We start from the raw sequence: 19,903 nt of genomic DNA on the forward strand, positions 1-19,903 counted from the left end.
ATATTTCGAACATGACTGTATTTCAACTTATTGTCGGTCAATTGTAAAGTTTGATTAAAAAAACAAGACACGCCTTCATTTCATTTCATTTTTTTAGGGGAGCCTTCATTTCATTTGTGTACAGAGAATTATTTGGCAAGGTAATGCTATGGCCCAGTGCTGCTTCTAAGCTGGGCCATTGTAAGCCGAAGAGAACATGAGCTACTAGGCCCATCTGGGCTGCTCTAAAAGTTCCTCAAAAAGAAAATGGGCTGCCTTAAAAGAAATCTTTTCATATGGGCTTCCAGCGCTCGCCGCCGACCGCATACTCTGCATCGCGCCGTCGCTGGCAACGCTGGCCGGTCACCGCCTCATGGGCTCAATGCAAGGTGGCTCCTCCGGCTCTGAACAGCACTCAACGAGGGCCCTAGGTGGCGGCGCCGGGGCCGGCGTTCAGTCGAGCAGTTTCTGCGGCTAAGCCATTCGACTCGGCGGCGGCGGCGGCGGCGACCCCGACTCTTCCGCCGTGTGCTTCGTTCCGATTGCAGTTGCTTCCTCCCGGTGATTAGGTCTTTGCCTAACTAGCTGTCTAGTTCGTTTTTCTCTCTACTGGAGTTTCTGATTATAGATAGGATTGAGCCTTCAGCCTTCTAGTTCTAGTTTGCAGTAGTATTCTTGGTCGTACGGAATGCAGGAGGGTGCTTCTACATGATAATCTCAAGTCATTGCTAAGTCCTGATTTAAGGCGTTAGCACAAACTACACGTCACACTTTATATGGAAATGGAGATTTCTGTTCTTTAGATGCTATCTAGTAAAGATTGGATAAAAGAGTTCTGTACCTTTGCATCACAATGCTCAATGCTAGCCAGAAGGCGTGAAACAACTATATGTTGTGCTGTTGGTTCATGAAACTTCCCTCACTGGCTAACTTTAATTCTGAGCTGCACATTTTCTGGAACCATATCAATTGGTGTTTTCAGAAAATTATACATTGTTGATAGTGTTAATTTCACTTCATCGGTTGCTGTTGGATTCAGTTTTCCTCTATTCTCTAGTGCAGGGTGGTGGATACTGGGTTTACATGAAGCGAGGGATGGGCGCCTGTGGCGGGGCTACTTCCAGCTTCATGATGACAATGTAAGAACCTCCTACGCTGCTAATTCATTCTCTTACTTTTGTAATGAGCCTTATAATGAATGTATAGCTGTGTTTTGTCTTTTGTGTTCTACTGTGGATTAGCTGTTCCTGTTAGTAACTTACTAGCTTGGAGGAGTGGATTATTTAGCTTTGCCTCACAATTCTCATTGCTAACTAGGAGGCATGCAACAAATTTGTATTGGCTGCATCTGTGGTGAATTTATATGTGCCCATTTTTATTTCTCCAATCAGTCACTGTCCCTGAGTATGTACTTGTTATGAACTTATAGTGTACCTCTACAACTGTAGATCGAAAGTGTCATTAATTGCCTTGGATCTTTTACCAAAAGCCCTAACCTGTGCATAATTTAAATCGTGCAATTAAGTTAAGCGTTGGGATGGCAATGAAGAATGATAGACTATGTTGTGTGTATGTAATGAACATGTTGTGATGGCAATAGCTGAACCAACAGGCTACCTGTACACCCATGCCCAAATGTGAAGTACTCACTCCGTTCCAAATTATAAGACGTTTTGACTTTTCTAGATAAACATCTTTTACTATGTAGACATAGTGTATATCTAAGTGCATAACAAAAGCTATGAATCTAGAAAAAACAAAAAGTCTTATAATTTGGAATGGAGGGAGTATGCATTACAGGAGAAGTAGAGTCGCAGCTGCAGTAGGGCATCAATGAACTGAACAAAGGCATTAGCCTGGGTTCTCTTCTCCCACATTGCGACCTCCCCAAGCTCTGATTCTTCCTATCTCAATCCCCTGCTCCCACTATTCCAATTCTCTACAATTGTATCCCTAGTACTTGTACTTTTTTTTATGTGAAAGTGTTGATTTGGTGTTTGAGCAATAACATCTATGCAACAGTGCGTCCTGCAATGGTACAGCTACCTGGACAAAATGCTGGAGTGTACTCTAGCAGTTTAACCACACTGGTAGCTGAAAGTAGGGAGGAATCATTGACATTGACATTCATAAAGACAGTACAGAGTACAGGTATATATGAAGCAAGCCTAGTTCTACACTCTTCCAAATAACTTATCCTAATCCATGACAAGCACATCATACATTATTTTATCGACGATTTCATCTCCCTCCTGAGAGACTGCTTATACTGGTCTGGACTGAGGTATACTGGGCATCATATTCACCAGAGACAATTTCATTGTCGTGCAACTCACTGATGCTCCTGATGTTCAGATAAGCATCTGGCATCTCTGGAAATGGAGTGTCACCGCATAGATACTGCATGACAAGCCTCATGCTCAGCCTGCTGACCGGGGATGGGTGTGAGCAAAGAAGCCCAAGCTTCAGCACCAGCTCTGCCTCCTCCATCACATATTCATCTCCCAACCTAGGATCCATCATGCATACAACCAAATCACGCTGCCAAAACCTGAGCACAAAATCTACTAGGACTTGAGGTTCCCCACGGGAATTCACCCCGATTGGCCGCCTGCCACAGGCAACTTCCAGGATGAATGCGCCGAACGCAAACACATCAGTTGCTTTCGTGGCCTTTCCAAGCCTTGCCAATTCAGGGGAGATGTAGCCTCTTGTTCCTGCAACACATGTTGTATGTGCCTCAACTCCATGGTCGTGCAACCTAGCTAAACCAAAGTCACCTAGTCGTCCATTCATCTCACCATCAAGAAGCACATTGCTTGCCTTGACATCCCGATGTATGACAACCTGCTCCCATTCCTCATGCAGGTAAAAGAGACCTGACGCCACACCCTTGATGATCTCAAATCTAAGAGTCCAATCCAAGGAAGGCTTCTCCAGGTCGAGGTTGTACAAGTGCTTATCAAGGCTACCATTTGGCATGTACTCATAAACCAGCAATAATTCACCTTTGCGACGGCAATACCCAAGTAACTGCACAAGGTTACGATGCCGAAGGTGGCCCATACTTACAACCTCTGCTACAAACTCTTTGATCCCTTGCTTGGAGTCATGGGACATGACCTTCACTGCAACCTCCTGCTTTGATAATGGAAGCAGTCCTTTGTATACCTTCCCAAATCCCCCTGTCCCAAGTGTAAAGTAATCTGCTGCTCCCTCGCCTGTACGCGCGGCAGGGGCAGGCGCCGAAAGGGCTCCTCTGCTGCTGCACTGTAGCCACGGCAGAGGCAGGCACCGAAAGGCTCCCATGCTGCACTGTAGCCACAGGAGGGGTAGGCACCAAAGTCAGCCCTGCTGTCACATCTAGTCACTGTAGCAGTATGACAGCCTGGCATGTCTGTATACTAGGATTAAATGGGTAGAGTTGTATATATAGCTTTCCACTACAACTTAGTAAAGTTGAGCGAGTTCAGTTTTGCCATCTCCTCTACAGAGCTCCGGCCAACGCTGGTGCTTGTGTTGTGTAACACTCTCGGTGTTACGTCCTAAACCAACTACTAAATCATGTGATGAGCATCGTGTTTATGTAATAATGCATGTGATAGAAGGTGTTGATAAATTTCTAGTATATCAAGTAGTGTTTATCAAGTAGTGTTTATCAAGTAGTGTTAAATGACTGTTAAATGAATGTTGATTCAATAGCCCATGTATATCAAGTAGTGTTTAAAACCAATTTTTATTAAGCAAAAACAATATAGAACATGTGTGTGATACTTAAATAAAGTTGGAAGTACAAACTTTGTAGATGATAAGGCAACTTTAACGTTTGGAAAATAGATGTTAACTAGCGTTTTGGGAGCTCAAAAATCAAATTTGACGTTAAGATAAGCTCTTTTCGTAAGTCGGCAAACACTTGAACTATTGTTAAAATACCATTTTTGGCGAATTATATTGAGCAAAATAGTTAAATGGTGCGTAGGTATTTTGCTCCTACGGGCGGGTTAGTATAAGGTATATACTATTGCATGAAGTATTTGTTGGTTGAAGTTAACAAGGTTTAGATCTATTAAACATTACGACAAAAGAGTTAATGGTTACTTAGCCTCAATTGAAATCCTTAGCTTTTCTAAGTATGGAAAAGTAGTAAGACGATGCTATTTTGACATTTAATTTCTAACAAAAATGCTTAAACACTAGCTGCATGTTTTGGTATTGTCGATTGCATGAAAGTGAGTACATGAGCATAGTGTAGGTCAAAGTTGTGTTGGAGATCACGTTGCTCTCTTAAAAATTGTCCAAACTTTGTTAGAACGCGTTGTAACCGCATTGTTGGCGCTCTGTTTGCAAACCAGCACTCCAGCGACGAACCCAAGTTGGCATCCTTGTATCTCTCTCTTTAGTCGCTCTCTGGACGTGAGGTTTGCTTCGTTAGCTAGGTGCTAGTATCGACTTTAGGTTAGGGGAATTAGTGAAGCCTCGATCGTGATCGTTAGCGGCTTTTGCTTCGCTTTAAAATGCGTGCACGTCACTAGTTAATACCTCTTGGCCCAAGTTCTCGGACACGCGCGCGTGGTCACTGCTAGTGCCGGGCTCAGACTGTGGCGGGGCTACTGCCACTGGCCAGCTCGCGCGCCCAGGTCATGCCGCGCAGCGCCTTGGCCTTGCGTTGGTCGGCTTCCACTGTCGTGACGTGAGCGCGCCACCCTTTGGCTACCGAGCCGTGCGTAGAGTCGAGCCGTGGCTGCGGCCATCGTGCCAGGTCAGCATGGCAGTCGCTCCGCCCTCTAATTCATCTACCTCGCCGAGCCGTGTGTCTTGGTTGCAGCCGCCCTCTCGTGTGCACGCGCTCTCGGCCATGCACCTCATCTACCGCCGCGCCGCTGCTGTGTCTTGTGGCGTGATCCCAGCCGCTCATCCCATCTACCTCTGCTGCCACAACTACGTGTACTGCCCCGCCTGCGAGATAGGGAGGAGAGGACAGGTTGTGTATATCGGTAGTGCCACGCTAGCACGTGGTCGGAGTCGCTGCCGCATTCGAGGCACCGAGCTCTCTGCTCCTTCAATTCACCTAGCTTAAGGCTTCTCAGTCCAATTCCTCGTAGTAGTGAGTAGCATAGGTAGTCAGCTAGACGCTCGGCTCCCCTCAAGCTCGGCCGATCACTACCCACTGACAAATTGGCGTTTTTGCTCGCCGCCGGTCATGCGTGCCGCCGTGACCAGAAGGTTGGGGGTAAGGCATGTAGGCGTGGTAGCAGTTCAATTGCTCATAACTCTGAGCTCGCCTTGACTCCCTCTATCCGGTGCTTGCACTGTTTTGGCCAGGGTGCTCGTCGTCGGTGGAGTGACGCGTCGGTGTCCATCGTAGAGCACCGCCACCCCGCTCGGTCGCCCATGCCTAGACCATTGCAGTGCTCCCCTGCTTCAACCGTCAGTGGGGAGTGCACCACAGTGAGCTATTGATGCTTCTCCGCCATCTCTACCTTATCGTGAGGGCGTAGGCTCGCTGGAACAGTTGCGCCACCGTCGCCGATAGCCGCTCGCCGCTGCAGCTCGTGCCAGTGTGTCTCTGAGTCCCTAACCGCCGCCCATCGTAGCGCATGCAACCGTAGATGGCCACCGACCCGCTAAGTAGATCCGTGCAGGCCTCTGGTGGCTGCTGGATGCCCAGTGTCGTCGCTCGCTGCGCTGTCGTGCACGGGATGACTAGGGGTGCGCGTGGGTAATTTGAAAAAATCTAGGGGGTTAAGTGAATTCACCAGAGAAAGGAAGAAATAGTATTAGGACCTAGTTGTGGTTCGGGAAAAGTCTGAGGGCTCATTTGCTAAAGTGCCAGCGTGGGCTCCCCGCCGTGGGCCGTCTCACACGTGGGCCGCGCTCCGCGCTGGGCCACTGGGCCGGCCGCTGCGGGTGCTCGCGTCCCGCATTGGGCCAAGCTCGGCTGCCGGGCCAAAATGGTTGCCACCGGCCTTTTCCTTTTCTAAGCATTTTCTAATTGAGTTTCTAAGGTAAACTTGTAAATTCAATATAAAATTGTGTAGTTAACAAAAAAATGTGAAACCAATTTTGTTAGGTTCCTAAAATCATGACCTATCTGCTATTGTATTTTGTTCACTTAGTTTCATAAAATTTTCAAGAGTAGACTAATTAATTTGAAGCACTTAAAATGGGTAAAACATGAACTTGTAGAAATTATTGTGATGAATGGGTAGTAGTACTGGTCCTAAAATTTTTACAGTAGATTTTTAACATTATTAGGTGCTCACTGTAATTTTTATAGCTCCATAATAATTAGTTTGTTAAGGTAACTAAATGAGCTCTAGTATGAAAATATATATTTAATCAATCAAATGTCAAAAATAATTGGGGGTTTGTAGAACAAAAACATTTTTTCGGAGACGAAGCCTTACTTGACGATGTGGATACGTAGACCAGGATGTTAGTCATTAAAGCTAGCTCGTTAGCTTGCGGAGCGTAATCATATTTTTAAGAGTTGCGGTTACCGTTGATTAATTGTGTCTCTACGTTGCATCCACGTATATCATAATAGGAACAATGATAGATTATGGAGTCGACTGAGGTAGCGGAAAAGATGGTGCCTTAATGATTGTGTCACCATGATGGAATGCTAATTTTTTGTTATATCTCACTCAGTCAAGCCCCGGTGCATAACCCCTATTATTCTGCACTTATTTATGCTTGTGCATTAAGTTTTAAGGAGTTGAATGAAAATCACTTACATATATATATCCTTATCCTATAAGTCCTACTAGTATGTGAGGATCATGTAGATTGATATGGTATAGGATCCGGTAGAAGTCGAGTGATTACCTGTCACTCGCGAGAGATAGAAAAGATATTATTACTGTTATTATATTACTATCACATGAATATATATGAATGATAATTAGAGACTGGGCGAAATGATACTTTGGATCTAGACTAGGTTAGGCATTCGAGCGAGGCTCGGATTGCACTTGTTCCATCTATGTCGATTGAGGACCGTCTGTTGCATTGGATTCTAGTCAGGTCACAGACTTGCCGTGGTTATCCTCGCCGGCATGTTCTCCTTCGGGATCTCCTCATACATCGGAGGCGCTGACTCACTGGCATGTTCTCCTCCGGGATCTCCTCCGCCACTCGCTTGCCGTGGTTATCCTCGCCGGCCATGGATTTGATTGGATCTACAAGAAGGGAAGGGAACCGCTATAGGGTTTTGGAAGGCGAAGAAGTGCAAAGGAACAGTTGCTAGTGGAGATGCTTTCGAGGCCGAAACCATCGGCTTGTATTTGAAGACCTAAAGCGAAGAGGCGGACGCCTCAGGACGTGTGAAAGGCAGTCATAATTAATGGAAGGCAAGATGCCATTTCATTAATACTAATGGGAGTATAACATCGAGCAACTGATGGCAGAAAATCGAAGGGTTCTCTTAATAAAAGCCATGTTTTTAGACTCAAATGGATTGAGATCAAAAGTCTAGGATCGGTTGTTTTAAATCGGCTCTTTAGCCAAAACGAGAGATACAACGAGATAGCAGAAAAGTATGTCAGTTTTATGCAAGATACATGTGTTAACCTATGGATTACAAGTTCAAAACATCCTGGATAATTTTCAATATTTCTAGCCGGACGACATCAGCTTCTGCAATCTTTTGCTCGTATTCTTCGGTTATTCCAGGAGTGTTCTCAAGACTACTACGAATGGCTCTGCTTCTTTTTACTTTAGCCAACAATTCCTGTTTCTTCTGTTTGACGGCATTGGGTATTTGGGCCAGAGTAAACTTGCGATGGTCAATAGAAGCCTTCATGTTTTCCAGTTCCTTCTCAAGTTCAGCACGTCTGATTTCTAGCTGGGAAAGCTCTGGATCGGTCCTGGGGGAAGAATTTTTCAGATCATCAATTAGCCGCATCAGCTCTTTAGCCTCTTGCCTGTTAGAGTTATCCTAGGCCATCAAAGCTTCACGATTGGATAGGTTCCTCTGAATTGTTTTTACCTTCAGAGCTTGATCTTCAAAGGCAGACAAATATGACCAGACTCTGGAGAGGGTTGGAGATGGATCGCCCTTTATAGCCAAGAAGACTCTCTGCATAGAGTCGGTGTCTCGGACCAAATCAGTTACGTTCTTCTCAAGTATTGGCAATATGTGTCTTAGCCGATTTCTAGTCTCTTCCGACAAGGCTTCACTAGAAGAAGTAACTGACGATTTGATCTCATCCTCATCAAGATATTCCTCAAAATTGAGAGAGTAGCTCCGGGCTAGAAGACTGAGTGCCTATGTACAAAGGAAAACACGATTAGGAGGTTTGAATCGGTTTATCAAAAAATGGTTGGCAAAGAAGGTATAGTACCTTCTCTGTGATAGCCTCTATCAGAAGAGGGGGAACAGCTGATGATGCATCGACGACATCTGGTCGAATCGGCTCTGAGCTTCCAACATTGGTGTCTGTAATAACAAGGAAAGATTTTTAATTCATGTTTGTTGCAAAGGAACAAATGGAGCAAGTGACTCCCTCACCGTCAGCTATTTGTCGGGCTGGGGAATCAGCAACTTGAGTATGGACGGCAACAAGACCATCTTCAGAGCCGGTAGGATCGCTAAGCGGACTGTCAAGTGTTTCCTCGAGAAGTATCTAGCGCAAGTAAAAGTCAGGATGAGGGTAAAAGACTAAGTAAACCAAAGAGTTAAAGAAAATGCTTCGACAAGCGTCAAGGAAAAATTCACATTTTATGCCGTTGTGGAAGCATCGGTTACTTCCACCGAAATCGGCTCCTGTTGAGGATCGGTCGACAAAGGTTTGGTTGGTGATGAATCAAGTGCCTGAGATAGTAGTCCCACACCCGAAGCAGACTAGGATGCAATGCTCGATAACTGTGAGAAAATGGGATCAGAAAGTTGAACATCAGTTTGAGGAAAGTATGAATTGTTCACTTGAGCAGCTGATGGCCTTGTTCTATGGAGTCTTTTTCTAGTAGTAGCCTTCTGAGTTACCCCTGGAACCGCCTTGCATTTTGGGTTTTGCCATGTCACGACCATGGGAGTGGCAGGGGTTCTCATCAACTTCTTCAAGGAAGGTGCGGTTGATCCCATGCTTAAAACTAGGCATGATAGTTGGTAATCTATAGGATGCCCTCTCCTGTCCAGGCTTGGAGGATCAAATTCAATGTCCTAAAAAGATCGGTTAGAACGGTTGGCAAGAAAATTCGCCAAGTAATCTCTCTGAAAAGAGGATGAAGGATTACCTCACTATCAAAAGCAAATTCTCCGTTCAGAGCTATACATAGAGGATAGACTGGCCCATAGAAGAGATGGGAACACCATTCTTACCACCAGGAGTCAAAGAGGTTGGAAGAAAAACTGGCTCTAACCCAGTCATGTAAGGAAAAGGAAGGAAGGTCTGATCCCAATTGAAAGACTGTGGAAGCTTCCAGCACATCACTAATATCCTCTCTCGGCTTCAGGATGTTCTTAAAGAACAGGGAGGGGGAAGTTGACCGAGGCCAAACTGACGGCCACAAAATAAGGGTTGTAAAACTCATAGGTTGGAGGATTGCCTGGAATGGAGGAACCTTTAACCATTTTGCCACGACTGTGATGGAATTCGGCTGGATGGAATATACCCAAAGACTTAGCCTTAGATAGGAGTGCTTGGAAGACAGCTATTCACGTGCCTGAACCTTGATTGCTTCTGTTGGGTTTCAACTCTAGCCTACCCCAACTTGTTTGGGACTTAAAGGCTTTGTTGTTGTTGTTGTTGTTGTTGTGTGATGGAATTCGGCTGGGAGAACGTAGGGTTTAATAAAGGAATTGAAGATCACAGCCGCTATCTCATTCGAACAGCGGATTCAAATTGGAATTTGAATGGAAAAGTCAGTTCATCATTCTCATTATAAGGTAGCCAAGTCAGGACGGCTATGTCAAACCCTCTATAAAACTTTTTGAAGAGGTGGCCAACGTCGAAGTCAATTATTATGGCCAATGCAGCCTCACCATAACTCGTACATTGTCGAGCTCTTCCTTCTTCGCCTCTATATTCCTCATCAAAATTAGAGGAAGGAAAACTTAGGTCTCTGAGATCAGGCTTCGCCATCTTGTGCATGTATAAATTGAGCCACAATTGTATCAGACACCAAGGGCCACTGATAGTCTGTATTGGTTCATTCTTCAGCAATTGGGCAGCCACCTGGTACATCAGATGACAAGTAGCTCCTAGTAGATATTTTCCAAGAGGGATATCCTTGCCTAATGCTAGGTGCTCCGCCATGAGTTTGTGATTATAAGTCGGACCACAAGATGTCCCACAAAAGATGAATCTCTCTAACCACATATTCTCGTTCGCTGACAGATGATTCGTCTTCGACATGATTCAGAATGTAACTCACCCATCCGGTGCAGTCTGCTATCTTGGCCAATCTTTTGGAGCTAGCACTCAAGTACTCATAGGGTTGTGCTGATCCAGTAATTCGAAGGCCGGTCAACATATATACATCGGCCAAAGTAATGGTCATTGGGCCATGGCCAAAAATAAAAGCATTCAAAGCATTAGACCAGAAATAAGAAGCAGAGATCAAGAGTGAATCATTTCTCTCCATTTCGGACAACGAAAGTGTTAGGCACTGGTTCATATCATAAAGCTCCTAGTCTCTGCCCTTTTTCACGGATACCCTATGAAACCAATCTCTCCATCCCTTAGGTGCTTTAGGTCAGTTCCTAAAGGGAGTTTTGTTCCAGGAAGATGAATCCACTACAGACTGTTTAAAGGGGATATGGTTGGTTTCTTGGCGGATGAAATAGGATGGATCAGGATCACCCATAGGCCCTAGAAAATAAACATTAGGAATGACAGCTGATGGAATCAAGATCTCGTTCCTCAATTCCTAGAAATCGGATAAAATAAATTCAAGAAGAGAAGAAATACGGGGTAATAGCTGACACTTGGAGAATGGAAACTTGGAAACATACCTCAGGAACATAGTCGTTGGTTGCCATCATGGCCGGAGCAGGTTCAGATCTGATGAAGATAGCTTGAATGATGGTTCGATGGAATGACGGATCTACTAGGGTTTGAGGCCTTGGTGATGACGGCGTTGGCTGTTGGAGTTGGCTCAAGAAAAGAGGAGAAAGCAAAAAGGCCAAGTGCGTCGAAAGGGATACTATTGAGATGTTATATGAGACTCAGGCCAGGAAGTCAGGAGTTATGCGTATATCTTGGGATAAAGCGGTTACAGCGCGGTAAACCAATAAGCTGGAATTTTGGAATAAAACCATTTTATCCCAAATTTGGGGGGCATGTGTTTACACCAAAATTTGTGAGAAAGAATGCGGGAAATTGCAGGCTTACAAGATTGTGCCAATCAAAGAAGATCGATGTCAGCCACGATTCTGTAATCGAGTCCCTTGGGATGACATCAGCAGATAGCGATGATGAACTACGGTTGGCGTCAGGAAACTACATATTGGACTCTACAAAAAGGGAAAGATTAGAGTCCAAGTTATCTAAAATTAGGAATATTTTCATTTATGCCAAGGATTGTAACGAACTGTGCTCGAGTAGGATTTAGGTTTAGACTCCAGGTATAAATATCAGACCCCAGCTATTGTAAAATGAATCAATCAATCCAAATACAAGTCAGTTACTTTTTTCAGCTCCGGCCACCCCTTAGGAGTAGGAGTAGAGTAGATCTCGACGAGTTCTTCAGCAAGTATGGCTGCATCGATTCGGTTGACCTCCACTGCTTGTTTGTAAGTACCGTCATGGTTTATACCTCTGTTTGTATGGCTGCATCGATCCGGTCAACCCCCACTATGGCTCTGGTATAAACTAGTTATCGACTCTTGTTTAATTCAAGTATGGCCTGTGTGATTCTGCCTCACACCCCACTGCTTGAATTAGATCAAGGTCAAGTTATCGGCTCTACCTTAGAATGGCAGTCTTTGGTAGATTCATTAAGTTACCGATATTGCTTATTGCTTTCATTATTTATCTAATTACAGCAATATCACTCTGCCCGATTGAGATTGATTTAGATCAGCCTTATATCTTATTTGACCCATCGTTTGCTAACCTAAAACTGATCTAATCTACACCTTAAACGATGAGTTATGTCTTATCGGCTGTTTCACATCAATCTTGATCGTACATAACATGCGGTTAAGGCATGTTGCGTCTTGAGTAGATCTATTGGCTAGAGAGAACCATTCCACGACCCGTTATCATGGCCTGTGTGATTCTACCTCACACCCTACTATTAGCACCGTGGAGTGGGGATCGATATTTAGTAGATCTATTCCTGGTAAGGCATGACTTTAACTGTGCGTTATGCCTGAATCGAATATTTTTACCGATATTGAGCGCTTACACGAACAGTTCGCATCACAAGACCATTGAAGTAAAGATAGGTTGAAAGACATGTTAGCCCCATGATCTTATTATTGTATTATGGCCTGCATGATTCTGCCTCATGCCCCACTGATATTAGTAATGAGTTAGGGTCGTCGAGTCTATTGTTATTTCTATAGCCTGCATGATTCTGCCTCATGCCTCACTGGTCGTGATGATAGATGAGATCTAACATGTTCATTAGATTTATCTTTATTAAACGGTTAAGTGGTGTTGAATTATTTCTTTATATAAAAAAAGGTTCGGTTAATTATAATCATTGGCTCAGCACAAATCGATCATTGTTGATATCTTATTGCCATTGATTAATATCTGTTCGATTAATGATACTTATCCTGAATGATAACCGATTCTTCTTACATAACCCCATGAGCTCTAATTGATTTATTCTCATGAATATACTGGAATCGACTATTTAGTCGATCTCATTTCATATCGGCTCTCATAGCTGCATATTCGGGACTGTCTGGCAACACTGGCAACTGATGAACTTTCTCTCCTTGTCAATTACAGGGTCAAATTGACTGGCACGTCTTGGGAGGATCGCACAGGATCGACCACCCCTGCGCTGAAGCTAGGCGGATCTGCTCCATCGAGCGGACCCTTCCGACTTGTTGTGTGTGTCCTCGGCACGGGACGAAAATTCTGTGTCGACACATGTTTCTACGGCCTGCATGATTCTGCCTCATGCCCCACTGGTCATAGAGATAGATGAGATCTAATATGTTCATTAGACTTATCTCTATTAAATGGTTGAATGATGATGAACTATTTCTTTTACAAAAGGGGTTCGGTTACTTATAGTCATTGACTTAGCATAAACTAATTATTGTTGACATCTTGTTGCCATTGACTAATATTTGTCTAAATAATGATATTCATCCTAAATGAAAACTGATTCTTCTTACACAACCCCATGAACTTTAACTGATTCATTCTTATGAATATGCTGGAATCAACTATTTAGTCGATCTCCTTTTATATCGGCTCTCAGAGCCGTACATTCGGGACTGTCTGGCAACACCGGCACGTTCTATCCTTAATTACTGATAAACTTTCTCTCCTTGTCAATTGCAAGGTTAAATTGACTGGCACATCCTGGGAGGAGTGCGTAGGATCGACCATCCTTGCGCTGAAGATAGGCAGATCTCCAGCTCCATCGAGCGGACCCTTTCGGCTTGCCCGTGTGTTCTCGGCACGGGACAAAATTTCGTGTCGACAATCTGTTTATGCTATTCATTGTTCATGTTTATATTGATCATGTGTTTTGCATTGGGAATGGAAACAACTAGTTGCTACTCTTAAGCTAAAATTATGACAACTAAAAGCTGAATGCTGTTAAACCTGTGTTAAGCCTTTTGAGCCTCATGAACCCCATGTTACACTTGTTGAGTACGACATGTACTTACGCTTGTTTATTTTCATTATTTGGATAAAAATCTTGGATGGGTAATAGATGGCTATGGGTACGATGATTTTCTTGAGGACTTCTAGACTTGTGGTCAACCAGTCGACGTCCCTATGAAATGGAGCTTCCACGAGAGATCTTTTCGTTATACTTCCGCTATATCTATGTGAAGACTCTGTCTTAATATTCGTGATGTAATAAACACTTGTGGTGATACTATTTATAATTTGTTGGCTTATGTGTGCGACTGATCTCTAGGCGCATATAAGATTTTGCATCCCATTTTATCCTTAAAATTGGATATGACAGATTGGTATCAGAGCTGTGTTGACTGTAGGACGCAAGCCTAGTTAGCAATGGTCGTTTTAGCTTCTTTTGCTTCACTCATTTCATGCTTTCTATCTCACCCTTGTTATTTGCTAAAGTTTTATGCTTCTTTTGCCTTACTCTATTATGAAAATTATTGTTTCTAATTTAATCTAACTAAATCTAATTCTATAGATGTCTCGTGCTAGTAAGACTGTCCGCATCAGCACCGGAGGTTACTACCCGCCTCGTGGTTTGTCTATGGAGCCTGAGGAGGAGGAACCCTAGAAACAAGAATTTGATTCGCCAACACCTGTACCTATGCCTGAGCCAGTCCAGGAGGAACCCGAAGAAGTCGAGGTCATCCAACTGTCCGATGATGAGGAGGAGGAAAATGTCATTGAAGAGGATGAGCCGATCCTGCCCCTAGGATGGACAACAAAGGTTTGGTATAAGCCAGGATGTGAATCCTCCGTTTCACACCACCGACTCATGAGCATTCTTCAGACCTACTACGGAGATTGGGATGCAGCTATGGAGTACATCTGCAATGAACATATGCACCCTCTAGAAGACACATATTGGAAGACCAGGGTGTGCATCTCCATCAAGGACGAACAGAAGGGCGCATATCAGCTGGATTCAAACTATGCGCATCATGCTCATTGTGCCACCATGGAGGACAGCATAGAAGATGCAACCGCTGAAGCTTGCATAGGCCTCCGTGGTCGTCGATTCGAGGATATGAAGGATGACCAATATTGATTCCTCCCTCACCAACACCCAAAATTAGGATGGGCAATGATGGACCCGTAGGGCACGGATCCAACAACCCAAGTAATGGTACACTTTGGCTATGAGTCCGTAGCAAAGATTCATCGACTGGAGGATTAGTTCAAGGCACAATAGAAAACCATTAAGAGACATCAACAGGTGATAGATGAGCAAAGGGTGTGCCTCAATCTACCAAAGATGTACGAGGAGCTTCCCCATAAACCCCGCCCATAGATGTTTGAGTCCCTTTTATGTAATAAAACGATAGTAGAACGAGTCAAGTTGAGTCTAGTCGAGTCTATTAGTACGGTGTGAATATTGGTGTGCCTAGTTAATTTGTTATTATGTTTATGTGTGAGTTGGATTTTTATAGTGAGTGCTGGAACTTTGTGGGCATGTCCACAAGTTTCATAGTTAAGAATATTAAAGTTTGGGTCAATAAATAAATAGTTGGGTTTGGTATATCTTGTTCTCTCGGAATCTAATTTTTGGAGCAGACTGCCTTTATCTTAATGCCAATTAAAATCTACTTGACCAAAAATTATGAAATTTTTATGGAAATAACTAGACTTGAGTATCTTTCCAATGCCTCTAGAATCACCCTCATATCTGATCTGGTTTGTGAGATATCGCTGTTTCGAGATAAAGTTTCTGTGCAGTCTGGAATCTGAAACCAGTTTTGGTTGTATCCTGATTTTGAGTAACCTAACGACAGAATATGGGAATTTGGTCTGAACAAAAGTTGTAGCTAATTTCTTAAGATTTACAGCCATATACAGTTTGCCTCTTTTGGATATCGGTAACTCGAGATATGACTGTTTTACCGAGCTGCTGATGTTGAGACTTGTCCAAAAAATTTTCAGAATGTATTCTAACTGGGAAATCTCTAAAATTTGAATATTTGTGTTAGTTGGCAGATGTCTAGAAGAGGAAGAGGCCGAAGGAATGGAGGAGTTCCCCCACATCCACCACCACCACCGCCACCGCCACCGACAATTGAGCAACTTCTGGCAGTGCAGACACAGTTCATGCAAGCGTTGGTGCAGAATCAGCAGAACCAATAGGTTGGCGGAGCATCGCGTGACAAGCATGGTGAATTCTTGAAGGTCCGTCCCCCGATGTTTTCTCATGCCACTGATCCACTGGAAGCAGATGATTGGCTTCATGCAGTGTAAAAACAGCTCAACATAGTGCAATGCAATGATCAGCAGAAGGTGTTGTATGTTTTAGGACAGCTCCAGGGAGAAGTGCAAGACTAGTGGGAGTCATTTGAGTATGGACGTTGCACCAATGCTCCTCCTGTCACCTGGCAGGAGTTTAGAGAGAATTTTAGATCCTATCATATACCTGAAGGACTGATAGAGCTCAAGCAGGAGAAATTCAGAGCTCTGAAGCAAGGATCTATGTCTGTGGCGGAGTATCGTGACAAGTTTGCTCAGCTGTCACGTTATGCTCCGAATGAAGTGGCTGATGATGCCGATAAGCAACACTGCTTTCTCAAGGGTCTATATGATGGTCTGCAACTCTAGCTTATGTCCAATACATACCCCAATTTCTAGATACTGGTGAATCGTGCCATTGTTATTGACAATAAGCGCAAGGAGATGGAGGCCAAGAAGAGGAGGCTTCAGGGATAGGCCTCTAGGAGTAATACTCGTCCGCGCACCAATCCTCAGCAAGGCTTCCAGCAGAGGTTCCAAGGATCACCCAATCAGTGGAATCGTGATCAGTACCCTTAGCGCAACTCAAACCAGCAGCAGAATGGCAATCAATGTCCTCAGCAGTAGAGTGGTCAGCAGACACTATGATAGGGAACACCTAACAACACTCCCATGAAGACCAGTGCACCTAGTACCCCCAACATATGCTATCGTTGTGGAGAAGTTGGGCATTATGCTAACCATTGCCCTAGGAAAAAGAATCAGTAAACACCCTAGGGTCAGCATAGTAATCAGAAGGGAACATCGTAGAAGCCAGCAGCCAACACAGGAAAGGTGAACCATGTGTCTACCGAGACGGCGCTTATGGAACTAGAAGTCATGCTCGGTACGTTCAATGTCAACTCGACCCCTGCCACTGTTCTTTTCGATTCTGGAGCTTATCATTCATTCATATCACAAGCATTTGTTAGAAATAATAGTATACCATTATGTGTCATGCAAAATCCCATATTAGTAAACTCACCAGGAGGAAGTATGCAGGCTTCATATCGTTGTCTTCTGACTAGTCTATTCTTAAGGGGGGTAGAGTTCAAAGTGAGCCCCAATGTGTTGAGAACATCTGGCATTAATGTGATTCTGGGTATGCATTGGATGATGCAACAACAAGCAGTGATTCAGTGTAAGGAGAAGGTAGTTGTTGTGACCGCACCGAATGGGGAAAGAATCAGTGTGGATGTGGTAGTGCAGAAGCAACCAACAGCCATAGTGAACCATCTTGATGATAGCGTCAACAAGGACCCAGTTGTCACACCCAGTTTTAAGAACAAAAGAGGATGTATAAAAGTCTTATGTGCACCCTAGGAATGGTCGCACACATAAGTGGACAAATTGTGAATTGTACCAACACAATGTTTATTATATAGCGAATAAATATTCAATACATAGTCTCAAACATAAATATAATAACTACTAAGATAACTCTCTGGCGGAAGCTCCAGCAGGGACATCAACTGGTGAACACCAAGCCTAATACTCATCACGATAATCTTCAATCTAATCTTGATCTGTTACCCATCCGGGATTTTTCCAATATAAAAGATAAAGCAAGGCATAAGTACATGTCGTACTTAACAAGATAACTAAGGGTTCATGAGGCTCAAATAGCTGACACTGGTTGAACTGCAAGTAGCTTTTATGTGTATGATCAAGTTTAGCATTTATTAGCAACAAGGTAGTACCCTAATTCCCATAACACATGATCATTATACTAAGACAACAATTAGCTTTAGGACAACTTAGTTAAGCACAATTAAACAAGAGCTCATTTATGGTGTAAGAATCCCTTGGCCGCTCGTGACCATGAGCACGGCTAGTATACCAGTTTATTAACTCTGCGCAGAGGTGTACACTTTCACTGTGAGTCATGGTTTTACAAGTGCATGGGTTAATTACGTCCAGACACCGAAAACCACATAAAGCTACTCAGAAGTTCGTCTAACCAGGAAGGGCCGTAGGGTCATCGGATATAGGAACCCCCTTCCAAAAAAATAAAAGGCTGCTTTCATAGCAAGGCACAATAGGACAGAGGCTGTCCTATACCCGACTCATAGTATCCTCTAAGCCAGCTAGAAGAGGTCTCCCAAGCAACTAAAGCTAGAGCCATGTAGCCCTCATAGCTGTACTATAAGTCCCAGATGATCACTTACAAACAAGTCCTTGAGGAGAGGGAATTAAACCCTCCTGTCATTGCTAACAAGTCATCTTAAATTATTTAAAGCTCAATTATCAGTCAAGTATCAAGATCATGGTTATTGTTTAGCGCTAGCATAATACTACCCAAATGCATAAATCTAGGTTTCAATGTATTCAAGATCAAATTCTAGGATTTCCTACATAGGATAACAAAGTGGACACATGCAAATGAATTTTAGTGCGTCTCATGAATAGGACAACAAGGAAGGTCCTTAGCTATACTTGCCTTGATCAAAGGGCTCCTGAAGATCCTACTGGTCCTGCTGGTCGTAGATGAATTCTTGATCACCAACAAAAACCTCACCGTCTATACTCGATCAACAACACCAAGCAGCAACATACAATCATCCGAGCAATCATACACGATGCAAATAAATAGATTAAATTAGAACAGTACACCAACAGAGACAAACAGTTTTTGAAAAGTTTATAAAACTATTCTACTCGTTGTTATGATCACACAGACGCGAAGATCACGAAAAACGGAGCTATAACAAGAAAGTTATGATTAAAGCAAGTTTTCCTATTAAAGAAATAGATTAAATATAAACTCGAATTTTAAAGTTCAAAAACATGATGACAAATTATATGAACAGATAGATCTCAAAAAGACGAATCTAACGCAACTTGAACGGATCAATTTGGAGTTAAAACGAAGAAGTTATAAGCAATTAAAGGTAGTGGCAAAACTGTAATTAACTAGAACTTCGATTTGAATCTGTAAACTGAAAAATACGTTTTCAAAACGAGAACACATATTCCCTGGAATACGCTTTCGACTGTGGGTTCTATTATTAAAAACCGCAGGGGCTCTTTAGCAAAAGTAACACGCGAAGGGGTATGGGGGTTTGTCAGCCGCTGGATCAAATCTGGACAGTCCAGATTAAATCGGGGGAGAGGGAGGCGGCGCTGCCGGCCGGAGCGGAGGCAGACCGCGGCGGCGGCCATTGCTGATGGCCATAGAGCTCGTCGGAGTTCTCTGTCCAAGCGATTTAGGGCACCAAACGCGACGAGACCGGTACCGTTGGAAAGAGGAGATCAAGGCGGTCTTACCTCGCTAGAAGATGAAGCCGACGGCGAGCCGAGGTGAGTGTGCGGCACGATGGGGCGGCGGCGACATTCCTGTGCACAATGAAGTCGCGGTTAAAGCCAAATTAGAACGGGGAAAAGCTCGGGACGATGCGCGGGGTCAAGATGGAGCTTCCTAGCTAGCTTACCGAGGTGATGAAGGACCGGTTGTGGCGAATTGCTCTCGGCGGCGGCGAGCTAGGGTTTACGAGGCGCTGGTGCTTGGTTTTATTGCGGGGCATGCGAACGCGAATGTGCGCACTATTTATGGACGCGAGGATGTGCGGGTTGCACCAGGACGCGAGGAGAAGCGTGGCTCGGTCGGTGCCATGTTCGGCCTGAGTCCGGTTCGAGGAGGAAGACACCGCTGATGGGTGGGCCTGCTCTGTCCGTGAGACCAAGAGGGAGAGAAAGTGGGCTACCAGTGCGCGTGAGCGGGCTGGCTGCTTGTTGGGCCTCGGCTCGGCCCAGAAAGAGGAGAAGGGAAAGGAGACCAGGCGGGCCTGCGTTGCGGGTTGAGGGAGAGAGGAACAGGCCGACTGGGCCAGAAGCCAGGCAGA

The 19,903-nt window shown here is 44.2% G+C and overlaps 1 long non-coding RNA gene across 1 annotated transcript; it reads left to right on the top strand.

The window, feature by feature from the left end:
* Window positions 1-344: 344 nt before the first annotated feature.
* On the top strand, window positions 345-13,147 carry LOC136545083 (uncharacterized). Its single transcript, XR_010780907.1, has 3 exons — window positions 345-548; window positions 1,037-1,118; window positions 12,888-13,147. It is a non-coding gene; the product is annotated as an uncharacterized lncRNA (long non-coding RNA).
* Window positions 13,148-19,903: the final 6,756 nt, after the last annotated feature.

This window comes from Miscanthus floridulus, chromosome 3, assembly GCF_019320115.1.
Source record: "Miscanthus floridulus cultivar M001 chromosome 3, ASM1932011v1, whole genome shotgun sequence".
NCBI classification, from domain to species: domain Eukaryota; kingdom Viridiplantae; phylum Streptophyta; class Magnoliopsida; order Poales; family Poaceae; genus Miscanthus; species Miscanthus floridulus.